Genomic DNA, 23930 nt, shown 5'->3' on the forward strand with positions numbered 1-23930 from the left:
AGTCAGCTCAAGACCTATTATGGTGATCCAGTGGATTTAGTTGATGAGTTGCCACCTATTGATGAAGATGGTATTGTTCAGTACATCCTAGAGGCTGTCATAGGTCAGCGTGAAAAGAAGCTTCGATCACGTTCTATTGTGGAATATTTGATTAAATGGAGAGGTTTACCCTCTGAAGAGGCTTCTTGGAGACCTGATTCAATATTGGATGAGTATCCATACTTGAAGGATACATTGGTGGCTGAAGCCTATTGCTTATGGAGCTAGTTTTGTTGCAGACTGGTTCAGGACAGCACGCTGTTTAGAACAGTTTTTGTCATACTTCATTTTCAGAACTGAGCTATCTACATGAGCTTAAAGTACTCTTCAAGAGCTTCGTTTTGATATGTGGTACATCTCATTTGGACACTTCTATCAAAAGTTATGGCAGATTTGGTCTAGCAGGGACTGTTATTTCAGCAAGCTGTCTACTTTCTTCTGGAACTATTTGTTGAAGATTCTATGGCTCCAATGGCTTCTAAAGTTCTTCAAATCATGTATATAGCAAGGTCCTCTTTCCGTTCTTCAAATTCAGCCCTTGTAATGATAATTCTTCACTCATTCCCTATTTGTAAAGCTGTAAAACAGAGTAGTACTCTGTTCTATCCATCTTTTCTTTAGCTCTTTCTAGGTTTGTTTTTGAGGACAAAAACTTTTGGGAAGGGATGGATTGTAAGAAGCTGGGAATACTTAGAATGCTAATAATATGCCATGTCACATTGACACTGGTATATAAGGAGAGAAGTTGTAAATTTTCACATCTTTTGGCAAATCAATACATTTTACAATCTTTCTCTCCCTTCTTGCTCTAAGCTTCCATGGCTTCTTCATCTTTCCTGTCTTTCTCTCTCCAATTCTAGTCTTTCTCTCTCCTCATCACTCTATTTCTCTCTCTCCCTGCAGTCTTTCTCTCTCCTCTGCAGTTTTTCTCTCTCCTCTTTCTCTCTCCCTAGTTCTCTCTCTGACATTTTTGGGCGTCCGCCTCGGCATCCCGGACAGGCTTGCAGCTCCCACATCCTGTCCTGACTGACAGAAAAATTACTAAAAATCCGGAGGTGTCACTTGGGCGCCCGTCGACTGCTTATGCTTAAAATCGTCCTAGATCGAGCCGCCGCCTTTGACGGTGAATATTTTTCCCTTGATATTCATAATTTTTTGCTATTTTTAAGCACTTCCCGTCACCTAAATTCCGCTCTCATTGCCGACCACGGGATAGGGCGACTCAGCCCGTCGAATCCACGAACATATCTGCACATAAACAACCAAAGAAGCATCAAATTGATACAAAACAAATATATAATAAAACTCAGCACAATGCTCCCCCTACCCCTGGACAGAACCAAGGCATGACATCCACAAGGAGTAGGCCCAGCATCATCTAATAGAAGAACCGAAATGAGTCACTAACCAACTGCTCCAACACAGCCAAACTAAAAAACCCTATCAAAGAGGTTGCCCTAAGTGGTAGTCTGCACTACTTACCAACTAAAGACAACACAACTAGGAGCTCCTACTAGGCGAGGACTCCTATAGCCTGATCAAGGAGTATTTTCTTGCAGTACATTTCTTCTTTTAGGGTTTTTATTGGATGAACATACGTGGGCATGTAAAAAGGAGGGAGCTGAGCGTAGTGACCCAAGGAGAACATGGTATCGGCCTCAGGACCTGTCTCGGCACCCAAGAACCTACCAAGCCCTCGCAAGGCGACACTTAATCCTTTTTTAACGCTCACTTTTATTTTCGCTCCAACCTTCCTTGTTTTGTCATCATTTTTTTGTTCCAGCAAGAAGCCACCCCTAGGAAGACAAGGTATCGGCCCCGGGTCTGATTCGTCCCCAGGAACCTACCAGGCCTTCGCAAGGCAATGATCAACTGCTTATATATTTTCATTTCTTTTCTTTTCTTTGATAGGGGTTAGAACCCCTTTTTACACACCTTCGTATTTATATTCATCTTTTAGGATGTACAAAGTTTCTGGGCATCATCTTTATTATCTTCTGGCAGGCTTCTCTAACTGCCTCACTACTAACAAGAACTCCTAGAATGGCTGCCTAGCAGGCTAGCAGGACAGGGCCACTAGGACTTCCTTCTAAAATAGGTCTTTCAATGTCTAACAATGTCGTTGCAGGAGGCAATGACTACTTCGACCTCCCTCAATCATACTCAACCTAAACCTGGGACTGCATGCCTTGGTTGCCGGTCCCCAACAAAAAGTATCCCCTCGACAAGTACAAATACAAATATAACAGGAAAGAAAGATACTCGTAAAGGAGAGGTATCACCTGGATTGGCCACAAGAAGCTTCCATCGCAGCAAAGGCTCCTCCAGGCTCCACCAAAGTCCATGAACCGCGAAACCTGTCCAGCACAACACTTAAACCAAAAACCCCCATTAAACGCACCCGCACTAGACAGGGAAATGGCCCTCTTGGCCTAATGAAATCAAACACTTCACTACAAAATTGAATCGGCCCTCTTAGCCTAATGAAATCAAACAATACTATGCATAACATCCTCCTAGAAACAACCATGATAGACATCAAAGCATACCATTCCCAGGGGAACAAAGGCTCGTAGCCCTAAACTAGGTGCATTAAATTATGACCCATCCCTCCTGCGTATATCGCAAGAGGTGTTCGCATCACATGTCGTCTAATCAGTCTATGGGTCCCAGATAATAAAGGGAGATGAGTCTCGCTTACCCTCTGCATCACCCAAACCATCGTCTGCCAAAGAGGGCATGTTCAGAAAGCATACCCCACAAACGACCAGGTCCTGTCTCATCGTCAATAGATATATCGGGACAAGGGCCACAATTAAAGAAGAGGTCTTCTTCATACGCAAAATTAGCCAATGAATCGGCAAACTGATTCCAGTTCCGTGGAATTAGTTGAAAAGACACTCTATCAAATTCGTCTAGCAGGGCTATGGCAGTATGATGGTACATACAAAGGATGGGGTTCCGCACCATGTATGTCCCATTGAGTTGATTTAAAACCAACTGAGAGTCCCCTTTCACCAACAACTGGCGGATACCACCCTTCTTCGCAATATTCAAACCCATAATCAGGGCTTTGTATTCTGCCATATTATTGGTAAAATTCTCCCCGAGATAAGCAGCTAACTTCATGACAATGCGTCGTCGGGGGTCTCGGATGACAACTCCTACACTTCCTTTTTTGGATGCACCCCTGGACGCCCCATCAAAGTACAAGGTGTACGTCCATAAAGGGTTTACATATCCCGCCATCTTGAACTCTACTCGTAATTATGGTAATCGAAATTCAGCATATTCAACGGGTGGATTGTAGGCTCCATCCCTCCATCGTCATTGAATTCAACAGGGATGCTCGTCAAAATTTGTAGGCAGTGATGGCAGAAGACCTTGATCTCCCAAATAAATGTCCCGCCTTCTTGCTCAATCACCTTGTATCCTTTGCTCCACCAAATGAGCTTTCCCTGATGATACCTCTGTTCCAAATATGGGTGTTCTAAATAAGGGATCAGACGACCCATCAACCTCTATCACGATTTCCTTGCAGATGTTTGATCGATCTCGCCTAGACCTGCAAGGCAATCATAGCTTTAGTGCAATCAGAAATAATAAGGTTTAATCTTATTAAGATTAACCTTATTTTTAAATTCTATCCCCTCAAGGTCAGCTAACAAGACTGTGGATTTATTCTTGCCTATTCTAACGATCCTATAGGGCCCATCCCATTTGGGCTCCAGCTTGCCTGGAAATAATTCACGTCATGCATCATAATACAGAACAAGCTGTCCTTTCTTGAAGGTGTATTTCTTGGCTTTGAGGTCGTGTAACTGCTTCATTCGGCGCTTCGCCAGTTCTTGGTGCAATAAGCTCTGTAGTTTAAGCTCATCTAAATGTGCCAGTGTCGTCAAGCGCTCAAAAAGTGCATCTTCATCGCTCAAAGAATGATTGATGGCAAACCGAATGGTCGGCAGCTCAATCTCTAAAGGGAAGACACACTCCTCCCCATATACTAGCTTGAACGGGGTATGGCCAGTGGCTCGTTTGAAGGTCGTATTGTAGGCCCACACTGCCACGTATAACTTTTTATCCCAATCCCGTTTCTTTTCCGACACAATTTTAGACAGAATGCCCACAAGCTGCTTGTTGGTGCTCTCAACTTGCCCATTGGCTTGCGGATTATATAGGGTTGTCTTGTTATGCTTAATTTGCCACATCTCTGTCAAACCTTTAATCACCTTATTCAGGAAATGGGTTCCGCGGTCCGACACTAATTCTTTCGGCAGACCAAACTGGCATATTATCTGCTCTAAAAGGAAACTAGCAGTTTCTTTAGTATCATCTTTCCTTGTTGCACGTGCTTTTGACCACTTTGTGAAGTAGTCAGTTGCTACAATGATGTACCTCTTTTGTGTAGTCGATGACGGAGTAATAGGACCCACAAAGTCTATTCCCCACTTCTCAAATGGAAGTATCGCCATAATAGGGGTGAGTGGTCTCCTATTCTCTCGACTATCATGTTGTTGGCAAATATCGCATCTCTTAACATACGCAAACGCATCCTGGAAGATGGCGGGCCACCAATAACCTGCTCTTAAAGCCTTTTGTGCTGTGAGCCGTCCAGCAAAATGGCCACCGCAAGCAGAATCATGGCACTCTTCCAAAATGAATGGCACCTCATCAGGCATCACACACCGGCGATAGATGTCATCAACCCCTTGCCGATATAATGTACATGCGATCAAAGCAAACTTTAACGCTTGCTGCTTAATTTTCCTTCTCTCAGCTTTAGATAATTCGGATCCTGCCTCTCCTGTTGATAAATAATGCGTTATTGCAGCATACCAGGAGGGAATAGATGCAGTGTCTATCTTAAGTAACAACTTCATGTCACTACCTTCAGCCACAGATTCTCTCGGCTCCCCAAAGTCCACTAGACATTCCACGATGCCTTGCAACCTTGGTGGCTTACTCTTGATTTCATAATCAAATTCCTGCAAAGTGATTAACCACTTTGCTAGACGATCAGGCGGCTGTAACTTATTCATCAATAGTCGAAGTCCCTCCGCCTTCGTATAAAGCACGACTTTCTCATAGAGAATATAATGCCTGAATTTCTTGGTCCCAAAGACCATTGCTAGACACAATTTCTCCATGTAAGTATAATTGATTTCGGATACCCCTAGCTTCCGACTAGCAAAAGCAATCGGGTGGTACCACTTCTCTTCCCAAATTTGGGCTAAACAGCAGCTGATACTATACATGGTGGCTGCTGAGAATATATAGAACACCTCACCTCTTTTAGGTGCTTTTAAAACGGGCGCTCTTGCTAGCTCTTGTTTCACATCCTCGAATGCTACCTTACAAGGGTCACCCCATACAAACGAACAGCTAAAGGACAATAAACTTGTAAGCGGCAACGTTCTTTCTGCTAAGGCGTTGATGAATCTACGGTAGTAACCAACCGAAGACAGAAAGCTATGAACTTCCTTCGGAGTGCATGGTGGACCCATGGAAACTATAACCTTGACCTTCTCGGGGTCTGTCGCAATTCCTACCGAACTGACCACATGACCCAGCAATAGCCCATAAGGTACTCCAAAAACACACTTCCGTGGGTTTAAGGCGATGCAGAATTGTCTACAACGCTCAAAGCATTTTCTTAGAATGATCAACTGCCTCTCTCTCACGGTGGCAGCCCCTAAGTCATCAATAAACACCTTCAACTCTTCAGGGGATATGTCACCGAATGTCTTATCTGCTGTTCGTTGCCACGAACCAGGTGCATTGCATAAACCAAAGGCCATCACATGGTACGCAAAAGTACCAAATACAGTGATGAAAGTTGTTTTCAACTTGTCCTCTTCTGCAATTGCCATTTGGTTGTATCCTGCAAAGCAATCCATAAACGAATATATCTCCCTACCCGCTAATTGATCCAAAATCTGGTCAATAAATGGCAACGGGTAGTAGTCCTTAACTATCTGCTTATTCAGCTCCCTAAAGTCTACACATAAACGGATTTGATTATTCTTCTTCTTTCTAATCACAACTGGCGAACACCATTCCGTGTGTTGCACAGGAAAAATCAAACCCGCTTTTCGAAGCTTCTGTAACTCTTCAAACAGCCCGTCCCTCAGTTCGAAAGGCATACGCCTTACTTTCTGCCGTACAGGACGACTGCCCTCTTTCAACGGAATTGTATGAACAACAAGACTAGGAGGGATGCCTCTCAACTCCTCATAACTCCAGGCAAAGATATCACGGAATTCCTGGATCAAGGCCACATAGTCCTCCCTTTCTGCTGAGCTGAGCATAGAACCTAATTTGATTGGCCGCGAATCATCAGGTGTACCAAGGTCTAGCTCGATAACATCTGCATCTCTTATATGATCTTGGCCCTCTATCGGCTCATTCAAAGTGATTTGATAGATGTCTTCCGTGGTGTATCCTCCGCAGAGTGAGGTGTCACTTGGGCGCCCGTCGACTGCTTATGCTTAAAATCGTCCTAGATCGAGCCGCCGCCTTTGACGGTGAATATTTTTCCCTTGATATTCATAATTTTTTGCTATTTTTAAGCACTTCCCGTCACCTAAATTCCGCTCTCAAACTCCTTGTATTTCAAAGATAAAATGATGAAATGTAAAGAAAGAACTTGCTTGATATTGTTTTTATATGTCACGTGATAAGATTACGTGAAGGAACCAGTGCTTAACAAGATTAATTAAAGAAGCTGATTGTTATATGTCAAATTAATGTGTTAGATAATTACATAACTAAAACAAACCGAGGAAAGTGCGGAGGATGGGCCATGGGTCCGTCCTACGGTTGGGTGATCCCGGTTAGCCGGGAACTTTTCTCATAAATCTCGAAAGACAGCGGAATAATCATCATCATAAAAAAGAATAACGAGAACGATGACCTAGAGTTACATCTTACCCGATTTACGTTGTTTTAGGGGAACGGAATGGGACTATGCCTTATGGCAGAGAGGTTGAGCTTTGCATCCCTCTCGTTTCCCATTCTCCTTGAACCAAGTGCAGCGTGAATCCGCTTCGAACCTGGCGTTTCTGCGTAAAGTAGTTCGCTCGGGTCTGACGCTAGTTGCTGTTAGCTAGTGACCCATTAGGAAAACCCTAATTCCGGTCGATCCTAAGTGGGAACGGCCAGGATACTTCCGCTACGTGGCAGACGCGGGAAGAACTAGATCGCAAAACCCGTAACATTCCATGGGAGTGCCGGGTGGAGCTTTCTAGATATCCTTTCCGATGGACTGCTAAGACGTGTCCTGGATGATACTAGGGGACACGTTACAGTTTCAGAGCCGACCAACAACGGAATTGTTTTTATGAGATCTCAATAAAATGAAATAAAGAAATTATTACTGTCAAAACATTTCCTCAGCTTCAATGCTGTCTTGCAGAACTATGAAGCGTGGAACAAGTTTTTGGTGTTTCGGATCATGTTTATGACTGCAATGCATTCTCCGCTTTATAGACAAAGAATTGGGATGATGAACATCCTGGAGCAGATTTATAATCCATCACCTTTATACATAGAACGAAGATGGACGGGGTCTTCAGAAATCTACTACATAGCTGCCCACCGGTTCGCTTATCTACAGACCAACCTAAAGAGGATCAAGTGGTTGGAAGACTTGAAAGTCGTGAAGCTGTTCATTTTTGTGGAAGCTCACGTAAATTCGACTTTACATATTCAAGGTCGGAGGGTTGAAATGAACTCATATGTATATGAGGAAGTAACCCGTGTAATCCCAGCCGACAGGATTAAAGTGTTGGGCCGCCATGGAAAGTATGGATTTCAACGAAAAGAGTATCCTGAACTTCCAATGAATTATCGATTCCTAAAGATCCATGACCCAAAACCCTACGATTACACAGTTCCTGTAGACAAATGCAATACAACGTTGTTCTCCCCAAACTGAATGTAATGATTGAATTATCATCACACGAGACGTTGTATAAGGCTACGCCCATGTAAATATAAATAAAGACTTCTTTTATCAATATCTGGCTGTGCATCAGAGTTGTTAAAAAAAAAAGTTAAGTAGCTTCATGATTTACGAGATAGCTGAACTAATGATAAGCTAACGTCAATTATCATATAATAACGTTAAGAAAACTTTTATCCAGGCACAACCCCAGGTACAGGTTCCAAATTCGCCCCCTACATCAAGTACTGCTGTGACCCAGGAGAAGAAGTTCCTCCTCAAGCAGATAAAGCCACCCGAGTTTGACGGGAGAGGCAGATTCGTCCAGTCTGATACTGAAATTTGGATTGAATCTATGGAGGATTACTTTGAAGCAGCTGGTACTGCACCTACCAATCAGGCCATGCTCGCCAAGTTAAAACTCACCGGCGAAGCTAGACTATGGTGGAAACAATGGTGCAGGGATCAAGGGACTTCAGAGGGGTCCGTTACCTGGGAGAAGTTAAAGAAAGCCGTGCAGGGGAGATATTTGCCACCTGCATATCGTACACAGAAAATGAATGAGTTCTACGAGCTAAAACAGCTAGGACTCACCCTTGACGCATACTACTCTAAATTTGTCTCACTCTTAAAGTATGCGCCACAGATGGACATGACGCAGCAGGTGTCCAAATTTTGCGCAGGATTAAATCCACCCGTAAATACCCGTCTCGAATCTATGCGTCCATCAGATCTGCAGGATGCACTAATTCGAGCGGCGCCTATAATTCAGGAGGTGCAAGCTAGACCAAGGGGTAACAAAACTTGGTCCTATAGTGACCCGAACAGAGGAGCATTCAGACCTCAAGTGAAGAGAGTTCAAGGTCACAATCAGGGACAAAGGAAGAAAGCAAGGACAAATAACGTCAACAACTTTGTTTCTACTCAAAATGGCCGAAACCTCCGATGTTTCCACTGCAACGAACTCGGTCACTTTAAGAGGCAATGTCCCAAGCTTAGCGGGGGACATCGTCAAACACCTTTCCAAGGTGCAGGCCGTGGTCAAGGAGCCGCCACCGGTGGAAGAGGAAGAACTGCCTGCATTGCCAATAGGCAAAGATGCGAAGAAGAAGAAGAGGAAGATCCGACTATGGAAGCAGAATTCGAAAGAGCGACAGTCCATGCCGCTTTACACAAGAAAGGGCCAAATCGCCAGTTCTCGGTGATTCAAACACCGTCAAACTATCAAGGTAAAGGTTTCAAAACCTTGATTGATTGTGGTAGTACACATTCCTTTATCTCACCAGCATGTGCAAAAAGATTAGGAATAGCCACAATAGAAGCACCTACCCTGCTTGTGGAATTGGCAAACGGTCGTGAGGTAACTTGTACCATGCAAACTGCTAAGGAAGAATTCTTTCTGGGAGGAAAGAAAACCTCAGTCAAATTCAGAGTCATGAATTTAGGTATCCATGAGTGTCTACTCGGGATGGATTGGCTTAAGCCTAATGACGCCCACATCCACTGTGGAAAGGGTCAAGTTTCCTTTCGAAACTCTGAAAGGGAGTTTGTCACAACTCAAGGTGAGGCAGGAGTGCCAAGAATCCAATTAGCCAAAGTATCTCGGATAATAAAAGGAGTCAGAAAAGGATTACCCGTTTACCTGATCAAACTCAACAAGTTAGATCAAAAGCAAGAGTCTCATGAAGGACCTTCTTGGCTAAAGGAATACGCTAACGTATTCCCTGAGGAATTGATTGAACTTCCGCCTCCAAGAGAAGTAGATCATGAGATTAGGCTAGTGCCTGGAGCTGCACCAATTGCAAAGAGACCTTATAGAATGTCCATACCGGAGGCAATTGAGTTGAAGGAACAACTCAAGCAACTGTTAGATCAGGGTTACATCCGGCCTAGCAACTCACCGTGGGGAGCTCCAGTACTATTCCAGAAAAAGAAAGATGGGACACTTCGACTATGTATTGATTACCGGGGGTTGAATCAATCAACAGTCAAGAACAAGTATCCTATTCCTAGAATAGATGAGCTTCTTGATCGTCTTCAAGGTGCAAAGATCTTCTCCAAGATTGATCTCAGGTCAGGTTACTATCAGATAAGGATCAAGGAAGAAGATATTCCAAAGATGGCCTTCAATACAAGATATGGGCACTTTGAATTCCTGGTTATGTCATTCGGGCTTACAAATGCACCTGCCACCTTCAATAGATTAATGCAAGATATCTTTAGACCATATCTTGATGATTTTGTGCTTGTCTTTTTCGATGACATTTTGGTCTATTCTAAACAGGAAGAAGATCATGAACCTCAACTTCGGATTGTCCTTGAGACAATGAGGTCTCATAAGCTGTATGCAAAAATGAAGAAGTGTGCATTCTTCAAGCGTCAGATTGAATATCTGGGATTCATAGTATCATCAGAAGGAATATCAGTAGACCTAGCCAAGGTCAGAGATGTGCTTGAATGGCCAATACCAATATCCGTCAAAGAGATATGTAGCTTTCTTGGATTGACAGGATGGTATAGGGTCTTCATCAAAAACTATGCTTTGATTGCAGCACCTCTTACAGACTTACTAAAGAAGCAGACTTCCATTACATGGTCAACTTCCGAACAAAATAGCTTCAACAAATTGAAGCAAAGTTTGGTATCAGCACCTATTCTAAAACTTCCTGACCTCAATAAGGAGTTCGAGGTAGTAACTGATGCTAACATTCTGGCCTTGGGGTGTGTACTTATGCAGGAAGGTCATCCAATAGCATACTCTTCAAGGAAATTGAAGAGTCATGAAAAGAATTATGCCACGCATGATCTGGAATTACTAGCTGTCATCCATGCTCTAAAGCTTTGGAGACACTACCTGTTGGGTAACAAGTTTACGCTAGTAACCGATCATAAGAGTCTCAAATGGATTTTTACCCAGAACGAGCTCAATATGAGGCAACGTCGGTGGATTGAAGTATTGGAGGAATATGATTTTGAAATCAAGTACCGACCAGGGAAGGAGAATGTAATTGCCGATGCACTCAGTCGCAAGGCGTTCCTAAATTCCCTAATCTTGCAGAATCCATCAACGGCCAGATCTCTGGCTACAAAAGTATCTATGCCAAACAACCCTATACTTGAACTAGCTAGAGACGAAGCATGCCATGATTTGGCCTACCAAACAATGATAAAGGAAATATCTACCAAGGAGCAGAATCATAAGTTACAAGCTAAGTATTAGGAATTTTCCATTGATAATGGACTTGTCTACTACAGAACAAGGCTGTGTATACCAATAAGCCAGTCACTTAAGCAGAAGATATTATGGGAAGCTCATGATTCTCCTTTCGCAGGACATCCTGGCTATGCAAAAACTCTTAATACAGTTAGGAAGAGCTACCACTGGGAGAGGCTCAAAGGTGACGTTCTCAACTATGTCACTGAATGTTTGTCTTGCCAACGTATCAAGGCCGAACATGTCATGATGCCAGGGAAACTGCAACCGCTTGACATTCCCCAAATGAAATGGGAATTCATCAGTATGGATTTTGTTGTGGGCTTACCCCAAGTCCAAGAAGGATACAATTCCATTATGGTTGTGGTTGACATGCTTACCAAGGTTGCACACCTGATTCCAGTAAAGACAAACTATAAAGCCTCCGACATTGCAAGATTGTTTATCAAGGAGATATTCAAGCTACATGGGTTACCTAAAAGAATCATTAGTGATCGAGATTCTCTCTTCACATCCCACTTCTGGAGAGCTATCTTTGAAGCTATTGGGACTCAACTCTGTTTTAGCACCACCTACCATCCCCAAACGGATGGACAAACAGAGCGAGTGAATCAAATCATTGAGGATATGCTTAGGGCATACTGCTGTCGAGAGCCGAAGAGGTGGATTCAATACTTGCCATTAGTTGAATTTGCCTACAATGCTTCTTACCAGCAGAGCATTCAAATGACCCCTTTCCAGGCATTGTATGGTCATGATTGTCGAAGTCCCCTAAACTTTTCTGACCCAACCCTAAGAGTTGAAGCTTCAAGACAAATGTTGGAGGACATGGATGATCAAATAAGGTCAATAAGACAAGACATACAAGCAGCCAAGGATAGACAAAAGGCATATGCAGATTTGAAACGTCAAGAAAGAGTCTTCGAAGAAGGAGACATGGTCTTCATTCGGGTACGTCCTAAAAAGAGTTCTCTATCCCTAGGAGAATGCAAGAAGCTAAGTCCAAGGTATTGTGGGCCGTACAAAAACCTCAAATGCCTAGGACCCAATGCTTATATATTGCAACTCCCTGAGAACCTAAAGGTTCACAATGTATTCCATATCAGCCTCTTAAAAAAATATATATCCAACCCTAATCATGTACTTGATGACCAACAATTTGTAATGCCTAGTCAAGGAGTCCTTGAACTAAGGCCGGATAGAATCTTACACGTTAGGAAGAGACAGTTAAGATCTAGAACCCTGAGAGAATGCCTCGTCCAGTGGAAAGATTATCCCGAAGAGGATGCCACTTGGATAGATGAAAGCTCTCTCAACCATCAATATCCCCAGTTTATCTCGAGATGAGGACATCTCGATTCCTCCAAGGGGGAGAGAATGTAATATTCCGCATGAACTGTCTCCATAAAAACGAAATTGGATAATGAAATATATTTTTTTAAATTCCCCTTATTTCCCCCCAGCCGACTGACGAGCTGGAGGGGGAGGGGAATAGAAGGGGTGAGTAAGCTCCTTGCTGGAGCTTCCTCATCGGTGGTCGCCATGGAGTCGACAGGTAGGGAGGGAGGATCCCCCTCCCCTCCCCTATTTAAATCAGGGAGGCCGTCAGTCTGCTGGGAAGGAAGGGAGGAGTGGATACTCTGCCGCTGGGCAGCCGCGAAGTAGAGTGAGAGGCTGTTAGCCGTGAGGGAGAGAGGAAGGAGGGTCATAAAGAAGCCGTCCCTTTGCTGCGTCGTGTCGCTGTCGAGCGGGAGGAGAAAGGCCATCAAGACTCCTAGTCGCTGCTGTGGGGAAGAGGAAGAGCGTGAAGCCGCCTCCAATTAGCCGTCAAGACGGACGGCCATAACCACCCCCCTTCCAAGCTTCTGCTGTGGGGAAGAGGAAGAGCATGAAGCCGCCTCCAATTAGCCGTCAAGACGGACGGCCATAACCACACCCCCCCTCCCCCCCCCCAAAGCTTCTGGAAGCTTGGAAACTTCCAAAGGGGGGGCCTCTTTAACCCCCCTTCCTATACCCTAAGCCCCTTGTCCCCCCCCCCCCTCGGTTTTAATCCCCCTAAGCCCCCTTGTTCCCCCCTGGGTTTTAATCCCTCTAAACCCCCTTTTTCCCCCGGTTTTAATCTTTAAGCCCCCTTTCTCATTGATATTCCCATGCAAGTCCTTTTAACCCCGGGTTTCGTTAAAACCCCTTTCCTATTGTTTTTCCCCCCCCCGGTTTTAAAAACCTTTAAGCCCATTTCACCCTCGTACAAAAAAAACCCTTATCTTCACTTTGAAGTCACTCCCCCTAAAAGCACGAAGACCTTAAGGGTCTTATTACTTTTTTTTCCCCGTGTCTACAGTAATGGCATATTATCCAATCCTTATTGTTGTTGGTGCTGAGTCCTCGACCATGGCCTTTTGCTCCATAAGTGCCCTTCGTGTACAAGCTAGTGTTTTTGGTGGTGTGTTCCTTTGCATCCTTGATTTTAACTTTTCTTTCTCCATCAAGTAGTGAGTGCTCAATATCTTTAAGTGAGAGACTTGGAACATTAGTTAGGGTGGACACAAGATTCTAATATGGATCCTTATTTACACTTGCAAGCAGTATGGCTATTGCTTCATCTTCATCAATATTCTTCTAAGAGTTGCAAGTTGGGTTTTTAGACTCTTGAACTTGTTAATGTGTATGGTCATGGAAGCACTATCTTTTATATCCACTTTATAAAACTGCATGAGTAATTTTACCTTTGAATTCTCTGCTTGGGTACCAAAGATCGTGTCAAGTTCCTCCCAAGCAGTTCTAGCATTTTTGATGCTAGAGATATGATGTAGCACATCATCACTTAGTCCTCAGGCAATGATGCCTAGTGCCTTGTTATTCATCTTCTTCCATTCTTTGTTTTTTGGTGGAGCTACTATAAGGATCCCACTCTTTGAATCTTCTTTCTCGCCATTTGCATCACCTTCATCATCTTCAAAGAGATCCGAGAGGTCTTTCCTCATGAGGTGGTACATGGTCTTTTCCTTCCAGGCATGAAAGCCTTCACCATTGAATTTAGCTATTTGCTCAAGTTCACTCATTTTGAAGGAGGTCTTACCACGAGCGTACTTGGGTAGTGTCTATCCTTTTACAAAGGGGTTAAGACCTGTAAGAGATTTGGTCAATTAGGACATTACATTAAGTAGTTGAGATGGGATAAAAAATGAGTTTTTCTTGAGTGAGTTGATGATCCAAGTGCTAAGAAGCACTAATGGAGTATCAAGAGATAATATGCCTTGATTATGCCTTAAAGACTCGATGTTGAGCTCGATAGTTGATGCTTGATGTTCCAAATCTTCTTCTTGATAATTTCTCTTGCTGGAAACTAATCAGGCTTGAGTGTTTGAGGTTTCAGTGTGTTGGAATGAAGTGGAGAATGAAGTGAAAAAGGGCTTGAGTTATAATGGCTATGATGGACTGTTTAGGGTTTTGATAGACCACTAGTTTTTAATTTACTGTAGTGCATTCGAGCAGCCATTGGCAGAGATGCTTGGTGAGGGAGAATCTCTTCTAGTGGGCTTTCATTGCCCTATAGCTACAGAATACATTACGGCATGTGCATGGAGATCTAGATGTACGATAGAGACATGCATATATTTCGACATTGAGTTGCAATATTCGGAATGCTGGTGCATAGAGTGGCTAATGTCCTATTGTTATGTGCTAGGAAGGTGCAATATTGACTGTGGAGAGAAATCTAGGTGCTTCAAGTAGACATGGTACTATTGTCTATGGTAGCCATCAAAGCTCAAGTGGAGGTGAAGGTGAAGCTGGAGTAGGAAAGGACGTCTTGAGCTGATACCAAGCAGGGCAGAAGTAAAAGGGAGCTGGAGAAGCAATGTAAGGAGCTAAGCATGCTCAATTGAGCTCTGATACCATGTTAAAATGTCAGATCTAGAGCATGGCATGAGCTATGGAGGCTAGAAGATGAAGACTAAATTCATGTTGACATAGACAATGAGTAGACAACTATTATACAAGTGAATTAGGTTCCAAGATGGAATCTTGGACTCATAAAGACAATCTTGTGTATTGGACTGACAATGACACTAACTGAAAGAGGAAAGCATCATGATATTGTATTCATCATCATGAAAGTGATAGTCAAGTACAATGCTTTATAGAAGTTGGGTTGTTTCACTCTCCTCACTATGCACTTGGGATTCAGGACATCTCTTCTTGGAGCATACATAATTTGTCTATTTCTCAACAAAAGTGAGGGCCACCATGAGTGGATATGATAGATGGTATGTAGACAAGGTGACAATTATCTTGAGTTGGATGGGTCCATCAAGGTGAAGGATCACCTTGAATGGTTTTGTAGATTCAATAGAGGTGATGGTATGTGGTTAAGGTGAAAGATCACCTTGAGTGGTTTTGTAGAGTCAATAGTGGTATGGGTCAGTCAAGGTGATCACCTTGAGTGATTTTGTAGAGTCAATAGAGGTGATGATGGCCTTGATCAATGTGATCAATTTCAATAAAGTTCAAGACCATCTTGAGTGGTTTTATGACAATCAAGGTGAAGGATCACCTTGAATGCAATATGCAATATGTAGGTAGTCAATGTATTGTAGTGGAGGTGATTCAATGGAGGTTGTCATCCACCAAGATGATGCCCAAAATTAATCAATATGATATATTTAAGGATCTAGACTTGTCTATTTTAACTTGAAAAACTCGTATTTGATTTGGCATTGATTTGTGTATATCTCCAAGAGATATCCATGCAGAGAATGGTGAAAAGGCCCAAATTAAGTAAGTTTTATACCCTCAAATTTAGTAGTTAAGGTGAACATTCACATCATCAAGGTAATGGTAGTGTGCTTTTTGCTATTAATTTGACCCTTGAAAATGCTCCCAAATGTACTCAAGTAGCAGTCACTCTCTACCACATATGGACTTTCTAACCTCTTGCATTATTTCTACTAGAAGATGCCCATAACTTGCATTACAATCTAGAATATTATCCCCTTATTGCATGTATGTCTATGACAAAATCCTCTAGAAACATTGCTACATTGCATGCTACCTACATAAAGCACAATTCATACCAAGACCACCATTATTAGTAATGTAAGAAAAATCTACCTATATTTGTATTTGGAAATAGATGAAGATTACAAAGGAAAAGAATCAAATGCCTATCTTTTAGGTTTACCACTCCTACCAAGTAGCTAGTAAACCATACTAATATGATTCTTCTATAATGTGGGAGGATGGTACCTTGTACATATCATTCACTCACATATACACCAATATATGAATGATATGAACTATATAAAGTGCATATACCAAGAACATTGCAAAATGTTAGCAAAAAAATAGGAAAAGAATAGATATTAGTTCCAATTTATTGGAACATTAGGGGGTTTTGTGTTGAGAATCACCATCATTCCTTGTAGTAAACACGCAAGCTATGCCTATCCCTACAAGCCACAAACCTGATCTAGACAACTCATTGGCATCATTGCTAGTGTTTTTGGCATTATGTGGCAAGAAGTGGTACTAAGATATCTCTTGGATATCTTGGCATTTCTTAGCTTCCTTCTTGGCATCGATCATTGGCATTGAGCATTGGATTTGAGCTTTCCATTGACTACTAAAACAAGGTAGGTCTACTATAATACAGAATAGCATATACCTCATTAATTGGAGCTCATATAGATGTCTATTCATGCCCTTGGTCACTTAGCAATTTCGTGTGGGATGCCTTGAGCATTTTTTGCTTAGTTTAGAGGAGTTTTAGTACTAGTTAAAACATGCTCTTTGTTGGTTATTGTCTGTGAAAAGACTATCTTCCATGTTCACATGAGATCTATGCTACCATTGATGCATGTATGGATGTGTTTCAATTCCCAAATGATGCGATAAAGGTTTTGAGATGTCTTATGAGGTTATGGAGCTGAAATACCTCACTTAGGGTAGAGTTTTTACTACTAGTTATTCCAAGGTGGAACCTATTTTGATGGAAAGATTTATGCATATTGTGCTTGGCTGCATTTCAGACACCTCATGTGATGTATTGATGTATGTGAGTATTGTTATGAGTTACATATGCACTTGAAACACTGAAATGGTTGAAAAGTGAGCAAGAGTTGCTAAAGAGGTTTGAGATACACTTGGTTTATGTCATTTCAAGTAGTAAATGCATGCTCATAGTGGATTGTAACTGAACTATAGCTAGCTTACTTGATCCTACATGTCTTGAGCATGCTTGTTGAAATCTCAGCTGTGAAATATTTACAAAGCTATAGTTAATAAATTGTGATAGGTCTTTGCAGATTGTTGAAGGCATTGCTATTGCCCAAGTGGATAGCCCCTATTTTCTATTTGGAATAATTAACTACAACATCATGGAAAATGCAATAGGATATTGACAATATTATTCAGATTGTGGGGGAGACATTGGGCAATAATAATTTTCCTTTATGGAAGTTTAGAATGCAGAACTTCTTGACTAGAAGAGGTTATTGGGAATTCTGTACTAGAGATGAAGCTGAACCAAGATTGCTAGATAGCAATCCTACTCCTAAGCAATAGAAAGCTCATAGATAGTGGACGAAAAGAGCAAGTAATGTCCTACATTGGTTCTCTTTATGCATATTAGATGCTATGGCCATGCAAATCATTGACTTATACATTGGATGTCCTTATGAAAAATTATGGGAGTGTAACACATGCAATAAATATTAGCTTAAGTAGTAATTTAACAACATGACTAGAAACAATATAAACTTACATGCTTATACTAGAAATTTAGCAATTTAACAACATGACTAGAAATGACAGAAACATACATGCTTATACCATTGAAATTGAAACCATTATTGATCAGCTTACTTCCATTGGCTCAAAGATTCATAATGATGATATGGTTGTAGTTACTATGAATGGTTTGGATAAAGAATAAAATCCCTTTAATACATCTATTTCTATAAGACCAAAACCCCTTGATTGGGATGAGCTACTTGCATTGTTACTGCATGAAGAAGTCAATATAGGATCTAGTATCTCTCAAAGTAGAGATACAGTCTTCTACTCTAGTCAAAGAGCTAGAGGTGACAAGGATCGAGAAGCCTCTTGAGGTCATGGTGACACTCGAAATAGCTATGGGTAGTAACAAAAAAACCCTTGGAATGGTCAAAATGCACAGAGCTAGAAAGGCTCTATATTTTTTAAAGGTAGAGAGAGATCACCTAGAGGTAGAGGTACTTGGCAGTCTATTGATCAGTTAAATAGAGATAAGGATTTTCATTATTATGGTAGGTATGGCCATATTACAAAAGACTGTCACAAAAAGCAGGTTGATATGAAAGCTAAGGGTAGAGAACATGGTCATTATGCATCATCCAGTAATGCTAATGATGATCAATCGAATAGATTGTTTTCCATGACACATGTATCAAAAGATATGCTTCAGTAAGGTAAAGTTAATGAAAAATGGTACATTGACTTAGGTGAATAAAATCATATGACTCCACATGGAGAATGGTTTGATGAGATGCCTACAGGAGCTCATGGTTATGTATGCACATGTGATGATATAGAGCATGACATTAAGCATATAAGTGATGTACCTTTATTTATGCACAATGGGAAGAAAAAATTCCCTATGATGTTTTGCATTTACCATCCATTACCAAAAACTTGATGTCTATTGGACAAATGGATGATGAGCAGAATCCGCAGGTTAGATTTAGTAAAGACAGATGTTTCATAGAAGAATATGATAATCATTGTAAGCTGATTGCAAAGGGTAAATGGAATGGCAAAATGTTTACTCTGGATGCCACTATTCCTAAACTAAAGGTAGTCATGTTTGCTCATGATAGTGGAGGAGTCAATATGGCATTAGTGCATCGGGAATGTTAATATACAATGGCTAAAAACTACGTACTAGAAAGAGATCGTACTTGGTCTTTCGAGATTTAAGTATATAGATTTAGGACATGTATATTCAGCTGGCTAGTTTAGAAAGAAATCTCGATTTCCATTTGTAGACATGTCAAGACCAACACTAGACTATTGCAATTAGTGCATTTTGATGTTAAGGGTCTAGCACATAATGTGTCATTTAGTGGTGCAAGGTAGTATATATCCTTCATTGATGACATTACACCTTATGAGAAACTATATGAATATACAAATGATATCATTCCTTTAAAAGTCTTTGGATATATTGTCTATGTGCATGTACTCGATGAGAAAAGGAAGAAGGTAGATCCAAAGGCAATCAAGTGTGTATTTGTTGGCTATGTGCACATGACATGACATCATACAAATGCTACAATCCTTCTACACATGAGACATTGTTTAACGTAGATGTTGTATTTGATGAGTTGGCTCCTTAGTATGGCAATCAAAATGTGGTTATTTTTTATGAATCAATAGATGATACTCATGCTAAAATTTGTACTTTGGATAATGTCATTGTTAATGAGCCTATAGATGACACCTCTCCTACTATTAGTCCTTGGACATGGCCATTTAATATGCAGTCATGGTTATATGTCCATTGACATGAATATCTTAGTGAGGGGGAGATTGGATAAAGAGGAAAAATGTTTGAAGGTATTACTAGGCCAGTTACTTCTAGTTATGAGTTGCTTGAGAATGACAATTTAGGCAGTGAGCTTGGTACACCATCAGTGACTACACTTGGAGTTAGGAAAAATAGGTATATACTGCCTCATGAGAGGGAGTCTCATAGTGCACCACAATTGAGGAGATCGGAGAAAGTTAGATAGCCTATTGATGGGCTAACTTATCGTGGATATTCAGTCAAAGCCTTTGCTTACATGACAAAAATAATGGGTCATAAAGAGCCTACAAAATTCAATGAAGCAATTATTGATGAAAACTTGTGTGCAGCTATGGATGAGGAGAAAATATAGTAAGTGAGTTATTTTTCTACATCAATAAAAGAATGGAGAAAAGAGGGTACAATACCCTCTATAGATGCTCCACTTTGTGTCTATCTCTCCCCCTCTCTTTGAACATTTTGAAGTCTCAAAAATTCCATTTAGGATATAAAGATATTTCTCTAGAACAAGGAGAGCAAACCCTCCATACAAAATTTATATATTTTTTAAAAACAAGCAATCATTGTACGAAAAGATATGAATATAATATCACTATAAAATTTTGTTATCTCTTTTTTTATTATAATTGTGATTATGACATTCTCTACATTAATGGCATAGGGTCTTAGCCACTTTATATGAATGACATATCTAGGATTGTATGATAATGACAATCGAATCTAAATTCAATTTACCAAAAAGCTTATTGTTCACCCTTTTTTTCTCCTTTGTTTTTTTTTTTCTTGTCTCTTTTCTTCCTATGTAGTAGCTTGTTTTTTCTCTCTCCCTTCTCTTTGCCATAGATACATAAATTCAACCTTCAACAAGGCACCCACGCTCTAAAATCACATCCGTATTTGTGTTTAATTCACTTTCATGCATTGAATATTTACATAATAACTCAAAATTTTATGTAAATAGGACAGGTGATTTTGCATGTTTATACTAAATTTTAAATACTCTTGAGTAAGTAAAAGATAACTTGTAAACCACCTAAAAATCTATTAGGTTTTTCTATATTCTCAATGGGCTTTGAATATATAAGTAGGTCATTGGGCCCTCCAAGACCCATAAAAATCCCAACAAGCTTCAAAATATATAAAAGAGAGAGCTAAGGGGCCTAGGCAGCTTCATTTCTAATCTATCTCTAGGGAATATATATATATATATATATATGGGTTTGATGTGGAGGATTGGGCTAACTTGGATGACTTATGTAAATTTTCAATCATTTTATCACTCTCTAAGTAGGTATACTACAATGTTGTCTCTGAAGAGCACAATGCATGGCAGTTATGGGAGAAGATCCACAATGTCTATGATAAATAGAGCCATGTCTCTCAGATGTATTATCTAAAGAAACTCATGGAACTTCCATGTCCACCCACTTAAATGAGCTTCATTCTATTTTCAACCACTTGTCTTCATAGGCAATTCACTTTAAGGATAATCTTTTACCATTGTTCTTATTAGTGGTTACATTCCCTATCTAAGATACATTCCACACTGCTATATGTACAAATATGCATATTGATGGGCTGAAATTGTAGGATATAGAGGGTGAATTATTGAATGAATAAACTAACAAAAATAATGTTGAAGCTTCCTACATCTCTCATGCTTTGACACTCAAAGGCTATAAGGATGCTAAGAGTGGTAATGACCACTATGGAAGTGTGACATGCCCACCCAAGTGGCTTTCTCATTGGCATGTCCTTATAGTAGTAGTCCATCAAGAGATATCCTAGACAACACCATCCAAGACTCCATGGAATACATTAGAGTTTGTTGTCTAGGTCCTCTTGAGTCTACCCTGTAGTGGAAGTTTCTAGTTGTTTCCATGAGGATCGACCTAAGTTTGGGATTTGTAATAGTAGTCAAGTCACCTATCGGCTAACTAGGATCAATATTTTGAGTTTTCACTTTTAACAAGATCACTTGAATTGAGGCAGTCTTGCATTGCACTTGGTTCAAAGAGAATGGAGACAAAGGGGAGTGCAGCACATCGATCCTTTTACCCGTAAGGCAAAATCCCATCCTGCCCCCCTAAAACGATACAAGTCGGGTCTTTTCTAATATCTAGCAGCCATTCACTTGTCTATTTACTAACATAATTTTTCTTTTTGAGAAAAGCTCTTGGTTAATCGAGAGCACCGAATTGTAGATCTAGACCTGTCGGGGACCAATCCACCCATTTTTCTCAATAGAGTATTTCTAATTACTTAGTTACCTACCACTTTAGGTTTGACATATAAAAACAACTTCTTTGATTATCTTCTGGCACAGGTTCATTACAGATCTTTATTTCATGACACAAAAATAGTGTCAAGTAGTTCTTTCTCAAATAGTTCCTTTACAAAAAATATCCTTTTTTATAGTGCTTACTGTCTTGACTAGATATAATATCAATCGGTGTTCTGTGCCTATCGGAATACTACCTTAGTCCCGCTAATTGGTACTTGATTATTCATATTTTATCTTGATAATTTAAGAAAATTAGAATCTAATTTACAACCACAAACAACTTACTTCAAATGTATTATATATGACAATTTTAATGAATTTCATTCCAAAATAATTATATCAAGGTTAAACTTAGCATAAGTGGCAATAGCTTCCAATATTCCCCTCAGATTACTCTTTCCCTTGGGATCCAACCCAAGTTGACTACAGTTTATTTTCCACAACTCCTCTCTTTGAGAGTTTGGACAATTCATCAATCCTTTCAAGATTGCTAAGGACTTCTATGAGCAAAAACTTTTGCGATAATCTTTTTTCTTATTATTTTTTCTTAATGGAATTATGTTAGTCCTTGTCTAGTGGTAACTCACTAGATTCAATATCCTTTTATATTTTATTAAGAAAAATATTCTAATAATTTCATCTCAAGAAAATTTTCAAGGGATTAGCATTCGTATTTATCAATCGGAGATTCTATTAGTTTAGCAAATCGGATTCAAAATTAACTAAATTTTTTCTTATTGCAAAAATCATAGTCCCTGAATCTAGTTCTTAGTGAATCCTATTTGATGTAATAAAATCATAAATTCTTTTGGGTAGTGTAATAAATTCCCTACTTCCTATTCTTAATACATCTTGTGTAATCCAATTTAATCCTTTGAACTTGTGATTAAGAATTTTTAGTAATTTTTCTATGCATAAGTTTATCTGGAAAAATCCTACTCTTACAAATGTAACTTTTGTTTAGTAGTCTATGAGAAGGTGATCTTTTTTTGTAATTAATATTTAAAATAATATTCAAATATGGCACCTAGGGATTTATGATGAGCACTTGGTTATTGTTGGTATTTGTAGCTTTGTTTCTAGTTCTAGTACTTGCCATTTCGTTCATAGCAGCCATACCCGCAATGTTATTAATAGCTCTTGCTTTCATAGCCTTTGTAATTTTTCTCTTCGAGGCCACGGTCTTTGATAAAGAAATTGCATAGAAGAATTCGATAATAGAGTTGTGGCCATCTCGATTGGACCGACACATATAGAAACAATAGGAATTACAAAGAAATCAAGTAGAGTCTCGATTCTATAAGGGAATGAAGGTAGAAGAGACAAGATTTGACTTAGAAACGTGGCAGAGTATCCCCCTTGTCTTCGTAATACAAATTATCTCTCTCGCTCTCCTCTTGCCCCTCTCTTTTACTCTACTCTCTTGATTCGAGCTAATGTCCTCTATGGCTACTCATAACCTATATTTATAATTAAATTGAAAGAAAGGGGGTAAGAAGAGTTCTTTATGGAGCGAATCTTGCTAATCTAGCTATTTGGAAGCTTTTGAGATGCAATTTGATACTGGCGATCTATTCTTTGAGGTCCAAAGAGGTTGCCAAAGATGCCATGACTGATTTCCTTAGCTTTTAGGTGATTTTTCTTCAATTTGGGCCTCTTGTCGAACTGAGAAAAGGGGGAGATTATTGGAGTCTTTTGCTGAGATTGAAAAGGGAGATGTTAACCCCTATGCAAGAAAGGTATAAAAAAAAGGAAGCAAAATAAAAATTTAGAATATAGGGCAAAGTGGAAATGGCCCGATAGTAGACATAAGAGGAAAAAAGGCCAAAAGTGAAAATACACCCTAAAAACCCAAGGTGAGTGCAAAAATGGAAGAGGTGTATTT

The sequence above is a fragment of the Lygodium microphyllum genome, chromosome 21 (assembly GCF_053477565.2).
Source record: "Lygodium microphyllum isolate KBCC chromosome 21, Lygodium_microphyllum_v1.1.10, whole genome shotgun sequence".
NCBI lineage: Eukaryota > Viridiplantae > Streptophyta > Polypodiopsida > Schizaeales > Lygodiaceae > Lygodium > Lygodium microphyllum.